Here is an 18,436-nt window from a genome sequence, read left to right as displayed (position 1 = left end):
AAATTGTAAAAAATAACAAACCGCATAAATCTATTTCAAAAGTAGCCTTCAAATATAAAGTTAAGTGTTTTTACCAACTTTTATCATTAACTTGACAAAAATGTCCTTTAAACCATTTCAAACAAATTAAATATTATTGATTTCTCTCTCTCACCATCCAAACAAATTAAATGATGTCTATTTTTCTCGTCATCTACTTCTCTCTAATTTTACCATCATTGTCATCTCTCTTTGCCTATCTTTCGTCATCTCATCATATCATCATCAATATCTAAACCACAAAGCAAAGATGACATCAAGGTATGTTCTTGTATTTATTGGTTTACATTCACCGAATCTTAAAGTTGATAGGTTAAAGTTATAAGTAAAATGAAATCAACAAATTAGAACACTGCCCTGAGTTGTTACATGCCCTGAGTTGTTACACTCCATGCTAAAGGCGAAAGTCCCATAAAGACAAGTAAAAATAGTTTTCTCTTGATCTTCAAGAGCTATAGCAACCGGAATTCTTGGGATTCAACCTCATGCTCAAATAGGAGAATAATCAAGGAATTAAAAATATAATGCAGTGGAAAATAAGAAACTAATTTTAATAAAAAAAACAGTTAAATCCTATAGGATCAATATTTGTGTTTTCATATAATTTTTAAAATAATTCGAAATATTTATAAGTTTAAGAGTTACATACCTTACTCTAGATATTGTAATCAAGAGCCAATTAAATCCAAAATCGCTTATGATGAAGCAAGTAACCCGAAAAGAGAATAAGCCAGTTTAAAATCCTGCAATCAAAATCTTTGCTTCTTTATCTTTAGGAACTGTCAAATCTTCAGCCACCCAAGTGTTTGCCTTCTAACAATAATCCACACAACGATCGAATAAGACCTTCTCAAAGGTAGCATTTTACTTATGCTAGCAAGTTTTGTTTCTAAAACAAAAAAGACCAAAAATTCTTCTCGAATCTTATTTCTGTCAAACAAAGAAAACTATTTTTCTCTTCTTATTTTTATGAAACGGTTAAAAAGTGGCTGAAGGCTTAAAGTTTTAGTTTGCTAATATAACATATTTATATAGCCAAACTAAGTTGTAACCCTAGATACAACAGTTGTATTTTAATTCAATTAAGTCCTTGTGAACTTAATTAATTTTCCACTTATTTTGGTCTATTCCAATTAAGGCCAACTTAATTGATTATCCTTATTTAATTTCAATCATGCCACTTAATGTGTGACCTATTAGGCTTCTAACATGTTTGCAATAAATATAAATCCTAATCAAATATCAATTTGATAATTAATTTATATTTATAGATTATGAGCAACATCTAGCAATACATCATGACCACCCAAATGTTAAAGAGTCAATTAAAGAATTTGACAAAGCCCTTCAGTGATAAGCCTCTCAGTGCAATACGGTCCTCTCATCAAATACCCCAGATATGTCACAAAGCATGGCTCAGTATCTACTTATAACATTCCATATTAGTTCTCATAATTCATGACTAACCTTATAAATTTAGAAAACTAACTTTCCTCAAATTCATCATGCTTTGGCCAAAGACTTTATACAAGTTAATTAAGAATTGAGAATAAGTGAGATACATCCCTTCATATCACTTGGGGTGATGAATCCTCTCTTGACCATTCATTCACCTTTGCATGTGTCACAAGCCAATCTCGGGCCATGATTGGCACAAATACCCAATAGGCACAACCCATTAGGCCTAAGCAAGCCTTCCTATATGAATCTGTACATTAGTCCATCTATTATTCATATTTCTTTAAGATCTATACTTAATAGTGTTCGAATGCTAATTTCTTCAAAGACAATTCATAGAACCCAAGTAAATACTTGCACTGGCATCATAAATTAAAATATACATAGATAGTTTGTCAAATGTATCTTAACAATTCACATTAAACATATATGTGCATATACAAAGACCTTGACCGTTAGTGGAGTGACTTTGGGCAACCTTCCAAAAAATAGATAAGAGGAAGCACCTCGGCCTAGAATCCAACTACCTTCGAACCTGAAGACTAAAACATGAAGTTGAAAATAATGAGTATAAGTTGATTGTGAGTTCTGACTTTAAAAAAAAAAAAGAAAATAATGAGTATAAACTCAGTGAGTGAACTTAGGAAGAGAACAAGCAAACAATACGGAAAGATTTTTGAAAACACGATGCACTTATTTTAAAAACAATGCAATTTAGTTTAATTTCTTGTAAAGCCCTTAATTCAACCCTTGATTATTTAATCCCTTAAGGTGAAGGATTTATAATCCACAATGGAGTTGGAAAAGAGTGAAAACTACAGCAAATATCCAATCAAGACAAGTAAAACAGAGGGTTTCTCGTTGCAGTGGAAAGGCATACTATAGCATATAGTATAATCACATTTTTTATTTTCATAACTTGTTTATAGCATATATATATATATACATGTACACCACAGTCGCCTTACCCAGCTTATGTGCACTCCCTACACGTACATTTCAATATCATCATGTGCACTCCCTACACGCACATTTCAATATCATCACACGCACTTTCACCCACATCATTATTGGCATGTGCACTCCCACACCGCACACCACCGGGACCGTCTCGTGCACTCCTACACTGCACATGCACAGTTATAGCTATTGTACAACATTATCACTCAAAGCATAACACACGTATCCACATAATATAGGAACACATGGTTTCATTATATCACATATTTTACCATATAAAAACATTTCATTAAGGGCTTGTTCCCATGCAAATTTTTTTAAAGAAAAACCAACAAAATATTTCAAGTGGTTCAATCAAGCATATGATCATTTATTCCAAAACATTTTAATACAAGTTCACTCACCTTAATACCACCTTACAAAACTAGTGCCCACAAAGTCTCAATCCAGGTAGTCCCGAAATACCGTTAAAACATTGGTGCTTGAAGGTTTAAAGATCAACCAAACCTTTTAGCCTTAAAAATGAAGATTTGAAGCAAAAAATCCAAGTGTTGTTGAAAGTGGAGTAGAAATAAAAAACAAAGGAAAGGAAGAGGGATTTTTCTTTCTCTCTCCTAGGGTTTAGATGTGCTAGAAATTGGGGTTGAAAGTTGTAACTTTGGTGCACAAAGAGTTGGGAGAAGGAAGAAGTAAGAAAAAGAAAGAAAAAAAAGGAAAACAAGGAAAAGAAAATGAAAAATCTTGATTTTTATGGTGAAGGAACAAAAATGGCGTTGGGAGGATAAGGAGAAGGAAGATGATGCTTTGGAGATGATGACCGGCGATGTGATAAGGATGAAGGGTCACTTTGACCAAGCTTGATAGGAAAATTATCGTTTTGCCCTTATAGGTTCCCATACTTTCAATTTGTACGACTATCACATGAAAATATATTTCATAACACTTGAGTGAAATACCAAATAGAATTCTCATAGCAGATCATGTTAATAACTCTCTAATATAGAGTTGTTTGGATTTAATTTAGATCGTAATTTGGCTTAGTTCTTGTAATAATACATAAAAATTAGTAGATTTTATTTAATTATTTTAAATTAGTTAATTCAGATAAGTCAACTTAATCTTAGTTAATTTTATGCTTAATTTGGTGTTAATGTGCTTAAGATAGGTTGTTATTGATTTATTTGTGCTTTTGTAGGTATTTGATGAAAGAAGAATTTTAATGGAAGAAGAAAAGCCATTTCAAGGTGCAAACTTGCACTGCATATATTTTGGTATTTCGGCCATAACTCTCTCTACAAAGCTAAGAGAAAAATATACAACTTTTATATTTACAACTTTACCCAGCTCAGCTTGGAAGGTGGTCAAAAATCTTGTTGAAGTTGACACACTACAGCAATCCTAGAGCAATTACAATTTCTGTTAATTAATTGGGCAAGACTGTGGCCCACATAGTTTGATGAGGAAATCCTAGCTGAAATTGACTTATTTCTTCACTCAACTTGGCCTAACTTCAAATCCTATAAAAACAACCTTTTAGAGGACTTCAAAAAAAAAAAACAAAAAATACCAGATTGATAGCTGAGAGTCAAGCTATAGAGTTATTGAAGCTAAGAAGAATTTGAAGGATCCAAGGAGATTTAGAGATCAAGATTACAATCCTTGGTTTTTTCTATCTTTTTGTTATTCTCATATTCTCTTGCTTTTGTTTTTAATGTTTTAAACTTTATTCAATGATGATGTGTGACTTGATGGGGAACTAATTCATTAATCTAAGATTATGATTAAACTCAATATGTAGTCTAAATTATTTATCTTTCTTTTACTTATGTTTGATAGATTTAAGTTGTTTATTTTATTCTGTTTTTAATGCTTCTAGTTGACTGGCCACCAATTAGATTAAATTGAAAACCTAGGTTAAACCTTGATGAAGGAGATTTAGATAGACATTGAATAAAATAGCATATGATTGAATGCACTAAGTTGATTAGGTGGTTTGATTTGCATATAGGGTAGACATACACTTATAATCCATACGTAGCCAAAATTAGAGCACAAACTTAATGAATCTTTCTTCAATTTAATTTGCATAGACATATATTAAATTAATTGGAAGATGTATTTTTATGAGAAACTCGACAAAGACTTGTAAATAATTTAGGACTTTAGGTTAGCAACTTAATCCATTAAACTAAGTTAAAGCAGAGAGACAATATTTAGATGAAGTATTGAAGGATATCATAATCTTAGGTCTGGTAATCACTAGAAGTTAATAAGATAATTTTGTTGATATATCTTAGATTAGTTTTAGTTATTAGTTTATTAGTTTTAATTTTAATTTTAATTGTTTAGATAAAATTAGGGTGAGTTAATTTTAGTAATTAACATTAAGAATTAATTCAATTCTTTGTGAGATCGCCACTCTACTCACCATCATATTATCTTTGCAATATGTATACTTGAGTGGGTAGAAAATTGAACAACACATGTTCAGTGAACTTGTTTTTTAACAAGCAGCAACATGTTATCCTCAAGTATCCCATATACTTCAATCTATGAAATCGATTTGTTACTTCCCAAGTAAAGAGGCTTAACATGTACTAGTTTTTGAGCATTATCAATGCCTTGTCTTGACAAAATAATGACCAGGAACAATTTTAGGAACATGGCTTTGATGTATAGTGATCTTATAATTGTATTAAGTTTACAATTCTCTTATAAGGCCTTTATGTTCCATGGGCTTCATCCAATTAGTACTTAATAACTCTTTATTATTGCACTGATATGAAGGAAAACCTCTATTACATATATTTATGTGATGGAGTATGCATTAAATGATAATATATATTCCTTGACCAATCTAATTTGCTCAAAGGCATATACCAAGAGGAATAACCATTCAAAAAACAGTAAAATTGAGCTTTTGATAATCCATACATACCTTCCAACCAGTCACAGTTCTTGTGGGAATAAGCTCATTGTTTTCATTAGAAACAACAATCATACCTCCTTTCTTTGGTTCACGTTGGACTAGACTTACCCATGTACTATTCAAAATTGGATATACTATACCAACATCTAGCCACTTGATAATTTCTTTTTTAACCACTTCTTTCATGATTGGATTCAACTTACGTTGACGCTTAATGGTTGCCTTGTGGTTGTCTTCAAGAAGGATCTTATGCATGCAAATAGATGGACTAATTCCCTTGATGTTATCAATGGTCCACCTTATGGCCTTCTTAAACTCTCTTAGCACACAAAAGAGCTTGTCTTCTTACGCATTAATAAAAGCAGAAGAAATAATAATTGACAAAGTATATGAGCTTCCTAAAAAAACGTAACTTAGATGAAAATGCAATGGCTTAAGCTCAAGTGTGAGTGGTTCTTCAATGGAAAGCTTGGCTGGTGAAGTTGAAGAAGTTGGTAATTCCAAAAACTCAAATTAAGATTTTGGGAGGCATGATGGAGCACCCAACATTTTTGCATATTCAAGAACTCTATCATCATCACTTTCACAAGTAGAAATCAATGAGGTCTCGAGTGGACTATTAGAATAATTTTCCATAAACACATCATTGGTAATGTTATTCATCACATTAACTACAAAACATTCATCAAAATCTTTTGGGAAGTTTAAAGCTCTAAAAATATTAAAAGTTACCTCTTAGTCTTGAACCCTTAAGGTAAGTTCACCGTTTCCAACATTAATTAGAGCTCCACCAGTAGCTAAGATTGGTCTCCCAAGCATGATCAATATTTCACGATATTTTTCTATGTCAAGCACAATAAATCTACTGGAAAATAAACTTACTAACTTTTACTAAAACATCTTCCATTATACCATATAAATAAGTGATGGATCGATCAGCAAGTTGCAAAGTCATATAAGTAAGCTTAATCTCCCCCAAACCAAGTTGCCTATATATTGACAATGACATCAAATTTATACTTGCACCCAAATCACATAAAGCTTTAGCAAAGTATAAAGTACCAATAGTACACGAAATGGTAAAATTACTTGGATCTTTAAGCTTTGTTGGAAGCTTATTTTGCATTATGGCACTACACTCTTCAATAAGTGCAACAGTCTTAAACTCACTTAATTTCCTCTTTTTACTCAAGATGTCTTTCAAGAATTTGGAAGCTTATTTTGAATTATGGCATTGCACTCTTCAATAAGTGCAATAGTCTTAAACTCACCTAATTTCCTCTTTTACTCAAGATGTCTTTCAAGAATTTCACATAGTTGGGCATATATTTCAAAGCTTCAATAAAATGAATATTAATATGAATCTTTTTCAATACCCTAATAAATCTTTGAATTGCTTGTCAAGCTTCTCCTTTTGGAAACGTTGAGGAAAAAGTAGAGGCGGTGGTTGTGAAGGATTTAATTGTGATTTTATGTCTTAGATTTTTCGTCAAAATTTTCAACCACAATTTCTTTTTCAAGATCAATTTCAACTTCTTTTTTAGCAGACTTGCCTAAATCTACAGATTGCTCATTACTACCACTTACCTCTTTTCCATTTCTGAGTGTATTGCCTTACAATGCTCCTTACCTTCTTTTCTAAGATTGGGTTCAGTATCACTAGGTAAAGCACCCTGATTTATACTATTAGTGGCATTAGCTAACTGACCCATTTGTGTTTCAAGATTCTTGAGTGATGTTGTTTGACTTTGGATGATAGCATCATTAGCCATTTATTGCATGAACTTCTCTTCCATAGTTGGCTTTTTCTCAAGCAAAGGAGCTTTAGCTTATGGTGGAAAACTAGGAGGAAAATTTGATTCTGCTACTAAAAAAGATTTTTGATTGTTACCCCATGAAAAGTTAAGATGATTCCTCCAACTAGGATTGTAAATGTTGGAATATAGATTATTATACTACTTATTAAAATTTCCAACAAACTGTGCAGATTCATTAGTAATAAGACACTGAACACTGAGATGCTTATCTCCACATAACTCACATGTTAAAATAGGACTATGAACAACATTGACACGTAATATATCAATTTTCTTAATGAGAGCAACCAATTGTACAATCAAGGCATTAATTGCATCAGGCTTATGAATACTAGCAACTTTCCTTAAACCCAATCCCTCAAATGGTCATTGATAATTATTGGAGACCATCTCCTCTAACAAGTCATAAACCTCATCAATGGATTTACTCATCAGTGCTACTATTGATATAACATTAATGGTGGTTCTAATTGGACCAAGCAAACCATTATGGAGAGTCTAAACTTACATCCATTTAGGCAACCTATGGTGATTACATACTTTAAATTAGTCTTTATATGTCACAGCCCAATTTTCGGGCCATGACCGACGCATGGGCCTAGTGGGCATAGCTTACTAAGCCCAAGCAAGCCTATTTATATGACCTGTTCATCATTCCATCAAAAGTTCCTAAAGTCACATTTCATAATTTCAATCCAAAATAATGCTAACCATTGCCAACTCATAGTGGCATTACCAATCAAAATATACATATATTGTCTAAAACATACATCTTAATAATTTACATCAGATTTCTCTATACACAATAAAAGGGATACTCGACTTCCAATGGAGAGATTTGGGCAAAAGTACAACTATTGAATGTCGAGATACCTACCAAGGAGATGATCTACGAGGACACCTCGACCTAGTTACTGACTGCCTCCTGATCTGAAAACATGAAGTTGAAAACAATGAGTATAAACCCAGTGAGTGAACAAAGGAAGGGAACAAGCAAACGATAAGAAAAGTTTTAAGAAATCATGATGCACTTATTTTCAAAAACAATGCAATTTAGTTTAGTTCTTATTAAAACCCCTCATTAAACCCATAATTGGTTAATCACTTGATGGTGAAGGATCCATGCACAACAAAGAATTTGAAGAGTGAAAACTTTAGTAGCATTCAAGCAAGTCAAGCGAAATGACTGATCCTCGCTACAGTGGAAAGGCATGATCATAAGCTGGCCGAGGGTTTCTCACTAAAACCCCTCATTTCAAACTTAATTAATTAATTCCTTGATGTTGGAAGTCCATGATCAACTATGATGTTAAAGAAGTGGAAAATATGGCAGAAACCAAACAAGGTAGCAAGCACGACAGAAGGTTTCTCGCTGCAGCGAGCGAGGGTTTCTCACTAAAACCCCTCATTTCAAACTTAATTAATTAATTCCTTGATGTTGGAAGTCCATGATCAACTATGATGTTAAAGAAGTGGAAAATATGACAGAAACCAAACAAGGTAGCAAGCACGACAGAAGGTTTCTCGCTGCAGCGAGAATTCATTCTCACTATAGCGAAACCACCTGTAGACATCTCGCTGCAGCTAGAATGTATTCTCGCTGCAGTGAGTTACAAGACTGTAGCCAGCCTCCCAACCCGAGAGTTTCTCGTAGCAGCGAGAATCATTCTCGCAGAAGTGAGAAACAGAACACCAAGAAGAAAGTTCTCATTATATCAAGAAAAGGCCATCTTGCTACAATGACAAAATCAATTTGAAAATACTTAGCAATTTTCAAGGTTCAACATGCAAGATTTCACATACATTACAACCATATACCATATTCATAAACTTTCTATTGCAAATATATATATATATATATATATATAGATGTCAAGCCCGACCTTATAAAATACTTGCCATGTCATTCATGTGATTGACAATATGCTTGCATACTTGGAAAGCCCCGAAAAATAGTCAAAAGTCGGTAGTGTACCTAGTGGTGCAACTAAGTTGAATTAAGCCTTGAACTAGACCAAATAGAGATTTTAAGATGAAATTGAGAATTTTAAAACCCCAGAATGACTTAAAATGGTGATTCGGAGTTCGAGGATTGATTTGGAGTCAAATTGAAAATTTCATGATATAGGGGCAAAATGGTCATTTTGCCACCCGAGGTTAAAAATTGGAATGTTGGAAGAAGTTTTTGATCAAGATTGACTATTTAGAACATAATTTGAGTTTGAGAAGTGAAAAATTTTAATTTCAACATTTTTTTGAGCATAAGGGTAAAATAGTCATTTTGCCACCCCAAGGGCAAAATTGTAATTTTACACCACCCAACACTTGTCCAGCACATGAATTTTACCCAATATTATCATGGATAATTGAGAAAATTTAAGTGGTGGAGAGAGATTTCTTAATGGGTAAGTATGACACATGGACCAATGGAATGGTGACATGTGTCAAGTTTATATCCATTTATTATTTAGCTTTAAATTCAGCACAAAATCAGCCTATTTCTCATTCTTATGGCCGGCCAAAGAAGAATAAAGGAAGAAAAGAAAGAACAAGAACCCTAGGTGGAAAAATTCAAAGGAAAAGTGTGAAAAATTCAAGGAAACAAGTGAAAAAGGTAAGATATTTTCAATAAAGCTTGAGATTTACCTTTCCCATGCATTCTTTAGCATTTTCCATGGTTGAATCACATGGTTTCATGATGGGTCTCTTGCTGGCCGGACATGGGGGGAGGAGTTTTGATGCTTGATTTGGTTAGATTTCAATGTATTTTAGTGTTTTTAGTTAGTTAGTGATGTGTAGCTTGAAAAGCTAATAAGAAAAATTCATTTTCTCCCATTACCCATCATTGGCCGAATTCTCCATGTGGAATATTGATGATGATTTTGATTGTTATTTCATGTGATTTGGTTAGGAAATAATGAATTTCGGTGAGAAAATCAAGTAGGAAAAATTATAGTATTGATGTACCCATCATGGCAGAAATTCCCAAGGGAAAATGTGAAGGTGATGTTGTTAAATTTTATGCTATTGGATTTGTGATTGATGGTTTGGAGAATTGGAAGAAAAATGGAGTTAATTGGAGTTGAATTGGACATATTGGCCAATTAATTAAGTGATAGATCGAATTAGGCGAACACTGTGTTTAGACGATAATCCGAACAATTTGCATTCCATTTCATGCATCCATATAGTTTTATAACGGTTTAGCACCAATGTGGTAAATTGCTTGATTTTGCAATATGTCTAGGTGGTGAATCCTCCGCCAAGGGCAAAGAAATTGTACCTGAAGATCGGTAGTCAGAATACTCTAGAAATTCGACTCCAGAAATAATGAGTAACCTTATCATCATTTTAATTATCAAAAGTGGTCTTTTTATTAGATTTTGTGAATTTTATGGAAAATGAGTTTAAATGGTTAATTTTTAGGTTTTATAAACAAAATGTGTTTAAATGAAAAGATTTTATAAATTGTCTTGAAATTGAATGATGGCTTTGAAAATAGAGTAACTGGAGACCACTTGATGTGTTGTAAATTTATGGTTCTAATTGATGGCTTATGATAATGTGTTGGCATGACTGGTTGGAATTGTAGTTTGTGAACTGTATGAATTGTTTGGTTTTACATTTACAAGCTAGGTAGTATAATATTAGTCATGTCATGCTATCAAAATTTTATTGTATGGTGGGTTTAGCTTGCTGCGGTGGGCGGGTTCTGTGGACCAGCCTATTAGAAGGGCACGAAATTCAGTTATATATGTACCTCGGTTGAAGAGGCGCGTAGGGTATCTCCTGAGGTATGGTTAGAGTTCACGTCACGCTGAACCACCTCGTGATGATGAACTTCGCTAACGCCAAGGAACGGTTGTGTTTTTCAAACTAAAAATATGTTTATGTGTATACGAAACCTTTTAACAGCCTTGGCGGACTAGGTTAAATGCCTCAGCCACGATATTCCCGAGAATGATTTTGGCAGGAGCCAAGCTTTTAAGATACTCATAAGCCATGTTGATTATTTAAATGAAATGAATATTTATGTTATGAAATACATAGTGAGATGTAATATTTTAATCGTCTCCATTTACTCGACTTAAGATATTTTGGATGATGTTTGTTTACTCACTGGGATTATATAATCTCACCACTCTCATTTTTACCCATTTCAAGCTTAGAATAGGCTGTAGATAGCTAGTTTCATTGAGGCTACCATTGGATTTGCATCCTCCAAACTGTAAGTTCACAGTCCTCCTTACTTTTGGTTATTCGGGGACCCACTGGTTATTGCAAATTAAATTAAATACTTTGGCTTACTATATTACAGTATGTATGAATCTATTTTGCTTTTACGCTGCAAAAATTATTTACGGATAACTCTAAAAATATTGTTTTATAAGAAAATAAAATATTTTATTGAATATTTCTTTTATTTTATTTTATTATATCCAAATAATCATAATTTCATTTTAAATGAAGGTTTAAATATTTAAACTTATTTTTTATTGTGAATTATGTGTTTTGTACTTGCAAATTACATTTTTAGCGGATTTCGAAATTTTTAAGGAAAAATGACTAAAATGCCATTGTGAGACAAAAATTAATTTTTTATTGTTTTAAGTTGGAAATAGCTTAAAATCTTTTAAAACATGATATTTAGCAATGGTTACTCATAGGGGGAATGAGAAACTGATATTAAAGTTTTGCGGGGTTCGAGTTGACATTCCGGGTAATGAGTGTTCATCGGGACACCGCGACGGGTTGTCACGGGCTTGAGGGGAGTACCGAGTCATGACAATATATATATATATATTATTAGTGTCCTATAGGAGCACAAGGATTCATCATATTGCACACTCACCACATAAAACGTTTTAATAAAGGCTTGTTCCCATGCATAATCTTTAAGGAAAAATCAAATAAAAATCATTCACATGCTTCATCCAAATACCAATACATTTCCCAAAATATTTTAAATGCAAGTTCACTCACCTTAGTGGATTTGTAATTGAATTTCTTTCCAAAATTCTTCCAAGCTAATAAGGGAAATCACTTATTTAGGGAAGAGCATGAAAAACCTTACGAAAGGGTGTAGAAAAACATGAGAAATAAAGCTTATTTAGGGAAGCTTTAAAGGTTTCAAAGGATATTTCCATGAAAAGTGCAAAGAAACATGGAATGGAGAGGAGGATAGGAGGAAGAAGAAGAAGAAGAGAAGCTGCTGGAAAACTGAAGAAAAGCTACTGGAGATTAGATATTTAATGTTAAAGTTTATCCAATTTTCATACAATTTACAATAATGCTTTTAACAAGGCCACTTGTCTTCCTCCTTTCCTTTATGCACTCTTTTTTACTCCTTTAACATTGAGACAAAGTCCATAATAGTCTAAAAGTACTCGAGTTCACGAAAACTTAAAAATTTCAACTCGAGATAAAAAATGACCATTTTGCCCTTACCTAGGAAATCATCATTATTTCTATTTCCTTTGTCATTTTATCCTTATTTTCATCATTCATTTATGCCTTAGGCCTACTTAGGCCTTAATAATGTTTGAAAGCATACTTCTAGGGGCTCACTAAGGAAATGACGAAATTACCCTTAGTCCGTGATATCGTGTCTACTTTTAGCTACAAGTCTATAAAGATCAAGGTCTCACATTATACCTCTCCCAAGCCTCATATAATGATTTAGAATCGAATTGTGTGAAGGAGTGATGATATCATCCCGCATCTTGGCTGTTTTAGTTGGTGGAAAATATTTAGCCAAGAATTTCTAAGCCAAATCATCCTAAGTATTAATGGAACCAATTGGAAGCGAATTCAACCAACTCTTTGCCTTGTCTCTTAGTGAAAATGGGAAAAGCCTCTATTAATGGCATCATCAGAAATGTCATTAGTCTTGAATGTATCACAAATCTCGAAGAACTTCATAATATGTGCATTAAGATCATTATTTGACAATCCCTTAAATTGAACTAAAGTCTGAATCATTTGAATGATTGTTGGCTTAATCTCAAAGTTATTGGCTTGAATAGTAGGTCTACGGAAGCTAGAGCGAAAGCTTTAAATGAGAAGTACAACATATTCTTGCAAGGACTTGTTCTTTTCTTTTCATTAGCCATTGTTTCGAATTCAGTTAAAGGTTGTGAATTTTCTTTTCAAAATCTTCAAAGAGTCTTTTTGATTTTTGGATAAAAATGAACAATCTCCAAACTTTTCACTTTTTGCATGCAACAACTGAAAGTACCTAAAAATGAAGAAAAATAAAGTTTGAATTAAGACTGAGATTGCTTGGTATTAATATTAACAAAGAAAAGTTGGCACAAATTCCTCAGCAATAGCGTAAAAAACTTGTTGTCGAATTTACAATGCAAGTGCAGGTGTCGTTAACAAGTAATATAGTAGAAAGTAAAATTCGTTCTCACAAAAAATTGCCTAAATCTTTTGGCTAAGTACTAAAATTAACACAACTTAATTTTATCCATACAACTGAATTTAAAACTACTGAAAATTAAAAAAACTAAAACTAAACGCAAAAGTAATAATTTAACTAGAATCAATCAACCAAAAGTCTAAAACCACAATATCCCCTCAATGTTTCATCTGAATCTCTTTTACTCTCTCTTTGCTTACTAGATAGGCTCCAATTGTTAACCTAGAGTTCTAATATATTTATAAGTCTCTTCTGATATACTTATAAAAATATCTTCCTTAATCAACTTACTATATTCCTATGCAAATTGAAATTAAGAAAGACTCATTAAGCTCAAACTCTCATTATGGCTACATATGACCAGTAAGTATATTCCTACCTTACACGCGAATTAAATCAATCAACTCATGCAATTGATATTGAACAAATGCTACTTCATCCATGGCTTACTCTAAACTCCCTCTTCCAATTTTGTTTAGGTTTCTAAAGCAATATAATCGGTGATCAAATAATCAAGCGCATTCAAAACAAGATTGAAATAAATAACTCAAACACTATCAATCATAAACAAGAAAGAATATTAAAAATTTAAAGTACACATTGGGTTCAATTGCAATTCTAGGTTAAATATTTAGTTTCACATGACTACTAAAAAATCATCCAAAAAAGTATAACCATCAAAACTAAACAAATAAAGTATAAAGATAATAAAAGAAGAAAGAACTCCAAGATTTGTCAAGTCTTCGATTTGTAATCTTCCTTGTTTTCTTTGCTTTCTTGCTACCTTGAATTCCTCTTTTTATTCAAAAAAACCTTGCTTAATTCTTGCTTTTTTCATTCCTAAACATGCTTCTAAAAAATGGGTTAAATAGAGCTCAAGTTCATGTCAAAATAAAAGTTCGAATGCACCAAAACTCCTCTCTAACTTGGAAGTAATAAATCTATTGTATAGAGTTATTTTATCACATTTTGAGGGTTTATGTAGCTAAATCTTTGAGATTTTAAATTTGAAATTAAGTATTTTAGTTGTTTTCAATACATGTCGAGTGATTTTGTTTAAGTTATTTTAGTTTAATTTTATGTTAAATTACTTTAAATATCTTTAAGTTTAGTTATTGTTGATCTCTTTTATTGTTTTTGTAGGAAATTTGATGAAAAGACCTTATTTGGTGATAATTCGTGCAAGTATGGTGATAGCTTTATTTGTACATATTGTAGTATTTTAAGCATAACTCTTGCTACAGAAGTCCAATTGATGTTATTCTTAAGCCATTAAAAACATAAGAGATAGGGCTACAACTTTCATGTTTACCACTTCACCAAGTTCAGATCAAAGCGAGGTGAAAAGCATGTTGGAAAAGGTTGGATTGTTGTAGTTTTTGCACAAGGCAACATGAGAAAATAAAGGCCACAACCTTGGAGAGAAGGAGGCTGTAGTGCCCTTGATGCCAAGTGACCATACAAGAACTAGAGAGATGGCGCCATGACGCTGGTGAAGCAAGGCCATAACACCTTAGCAGATTTGAGGCATTACACTATCACCCAAGAGAAAGGCATTGTGGCAACCAATGAAGAAGGCTGTAGCACCGAGTTACGATATTCAGGCTTTCCTTTTTTGAATTTTGGCAGAATTAGGTCTTTTTGGAGGCTTTGTTGTTGGTTTAATACATGCAAGTATACATATCGAATAAGTAATATAGATAGTAAGTCCAGTATCGTATCTCCGTAGGGATTTGCTCTTAAATTCTCACTGGGTACTAAAATTTTAACAGACTAATCTTATCCAAGTAACTTATATTTTGAAAGATTAATTAAAAACTAAATTTAGTTAAACACTAAACTAAGGAATGAAGGCTGAAAATTTACTAGAAAAGTAATAGATTAAAGGCCTAAGATCATGGGTTCACTTAACATTTCATCTGGAATACATTTTTCTTAAGTTAAATTCATGGGTGGTGTTGTTAGCATAAAATCCAAATTTATGTACATGTCTTCTTTGAGATACTTGTACACATACCTAACTTAATTGGGTCACTATATGTCTATAGTAATCAATTAAATATGGTTCATTAAGCAAGTGTTCTAATTTAACTGTATGCAATATTTAGGTGTATGTCTACCCTAATTGCTAATTAGATCTGCTAATTTCTAAGTGACATGAACAATTGCTTAGTCTAATATAAAATTACTTTGTCAAGTTTCATTTAGATTTCCATAACCAATCAATTACTGATCAAACAATCAAAGGCAATAAGTACATAATTGAATAAACATCACCATACCCATTCATAATAAATAAACGAGAAACAAAATATTCAGATTACATGTTGAAATCCACCACTATCCTAGAAAAATAATTTAGTTAATCATTTCTGCAGCAAACAACATTTTCTCAAGAACATAATTCATGTTTACAATGAAAGAAAGAGAAAGAAAGCAAAACTAAAGTGAAGAATAGGTTTTCTATCGATTCTGATCCTCAATCTTTGTCAATTTCTTTTTGTTTCCTTTTATGTAGAACTCTTATTTTTTCTCTAAAAAAGCTACCACTCTGTCTTTTTTTCTCATTTGATGAAAAAGTCCTATTTATAATCTCTCAAATACCCTTAGACTTAAAAATCCCGAAATGCGGATTATTTTTTCACTAATACAGGTTAAAGCTTCCACGACCTTGCTCCTTATGTGTTACGGTGCTCCATACTCAGACAATAACTTGGCCAACTTCAGCATCCAGCGTCACGACTTTCCTAAACAAAGACTAAATCAGTGATGACTCAAATTAGGACTTTTAACATGAAAATAAGCTAGAATTACTTGCATTAGAGTAGTTCAACATGTTTTAAAGTTATTAATAAAAAGATATTAAAACTACCTAAAACTAACTTAAAAACACAAGGACTTAACGATTTTAGCATCCAAAATGCAGCAAAATAACTCTATATAATAGAGTTATCAGCTTTTAAAAGGCAACTTTGAGGCAATCAAAGAAAAAGTTTTGATTATGTTTTCTCCAAAGAAAAACAATAAAAAAAAGCAAGAAACATTGTGCAAGATTAATGATTGAAGATCTGACAAATCTTCAATTTTTGTTCTTTTCTTTTTATTATTTGTTTTTCTTGAATTGTTACAATGGTTAAATTTCTTTGGACTATATTTTTATCTTTAGTGATGACTAATTTACTTTTTCTAAGATTATGATTGAACTCAACATGTAGTTTGAATTCTTTATCTATCTTTAGCTTATTATCAATGAGTATGAGTTGTTTATTCCAATTTTATATTTAACGCTTTTAATTGCTTCATCACCAATTAAATTGATTTGTATATCTAAATACAACTTGACGAAGGGAGTTTAAATTAGGACAAGAATGAAATAGCATGCGTTCAAATTCACTCAGTTGATTGGGTGATTTGATTTGTATATAAGATCTACATATACCTATATGTCGCATATAGCCAAGATTAGAATACAAACTTAATGAATCTTTTTTCAATTGAATTTATATAGACATAGACATATAGTAAATTAATTAGGAAAGATATTTTTCATAAGAACCTCAACAAAGACTTATAAATAAATTGGGACTCTAAGTTAGCAATTCAATCCTTTAAAGTAAATTTAAAGAGAGATAAAGGATTCAGATGAAGTGTTGAGAGATATTGTAATCCTAGGCTTTTTATTAATTGATTTTTTCGAGTAAAGTTTTGCCTATTAGCTTTTAAATTTCATTTAGTTATTATTTAGTTTTAGTTTTGCTTTTAATTATTCACTTTAATTCGGTTGTTTAAATAGGATTAAGTTGTGTTAATTTTCGTATTTAGCAGAAGTTGGTACAATTCTTTATAGGATTCAACATTCTACTTACTATTACATTACTTGTTATGATATGTACACTTGCATGATAAAATCAACAATAGCGAGCATCGCGGTTTTCTCTCTTTGGGTGCCGCAACATTGTGCTCTCAGTTTTTTTTTTTTAGCTTTTCTTTTCGGGCACCATGGCGTTGCCTCTTTGGAGGCCACGACATCGAGTCCTCTATTTTGTTGAAGTGTTCTTACCTTGTCGCAGCACTGTGGCACTCATGCTTCCAAGGCCATGGCCTTCCATGCTTTGTCTTGAATGTCTAGGTTTTGCTGCATTGCTTTGACTTGTGACATGATTTTCCCCTTCTTCGAAGCTGAACTAGAAAAGTAGTAAACATGAAAGTTGTAACACTACCTCTTAACTTTCTGGCAGTTTAAAAATCATGTTAATTTTGCTGGTCCTAAATAAATGTGCTAGAGGGGGGGTGAAAAGCACTTTTTGGCTCTTGGCAAGATGAAGAACTAATTTGAAAAGCAATGAAAATAAAAACAGAGTAGACAATGCACAACAATTTAGAGTGGTTCGGTCCAAGACCTACATCCACTACCTTGATTATCCAACCAAGGATTTTCGAAACTAATCCACTATGAATCGGTGAAATTCATAAGCTTTCACCAAGCTTTACAATGGCTTTTACTAGGCTTAGCCAAAACCTTTCACAATAGTTTTTACCGGGATCAACTAAAACCCAACACTTAACTTTTCAAGGCTAAGTTAGAACCTTAACACAAACAAGCGATCCTAGCTTGAAATAATCACTTATAGTGACTTGCTCACTCTAAGAATACAAAAAGAGAAGTGAAGAGAGTGTACCTATGATCACAAGGTTGATCTAAGTGGTACCAAGTGAAGTGCAGTTCACAATTACAAAGATGAGAGTTGAGTCCAGTAAATGAGCAGTGAGTATTTGTAGGTTTTTCAGCTCTTTTTTTTGTGTTCTTGG

Source organism: Theobroma cacao, chromosome 2, assembly GCF_000208745.1.
Source record: "Theobroma cacao cultivar B97-61/B2 chromosome 2, Criollo_cocoa_genome_V2, whole genome shotgun sequence".
Lineage (NCBI taxonomy): Eukaryota > Viridiplantae > Streptophyta > Magnoliopsida > Malvales > Malvaceae > Theobroma > Theobroma cacao.
The sequence above is the reverse complement of the archived record's forward strand: the minus strand, read 5'-3'. Positions refer to the sequence as shown.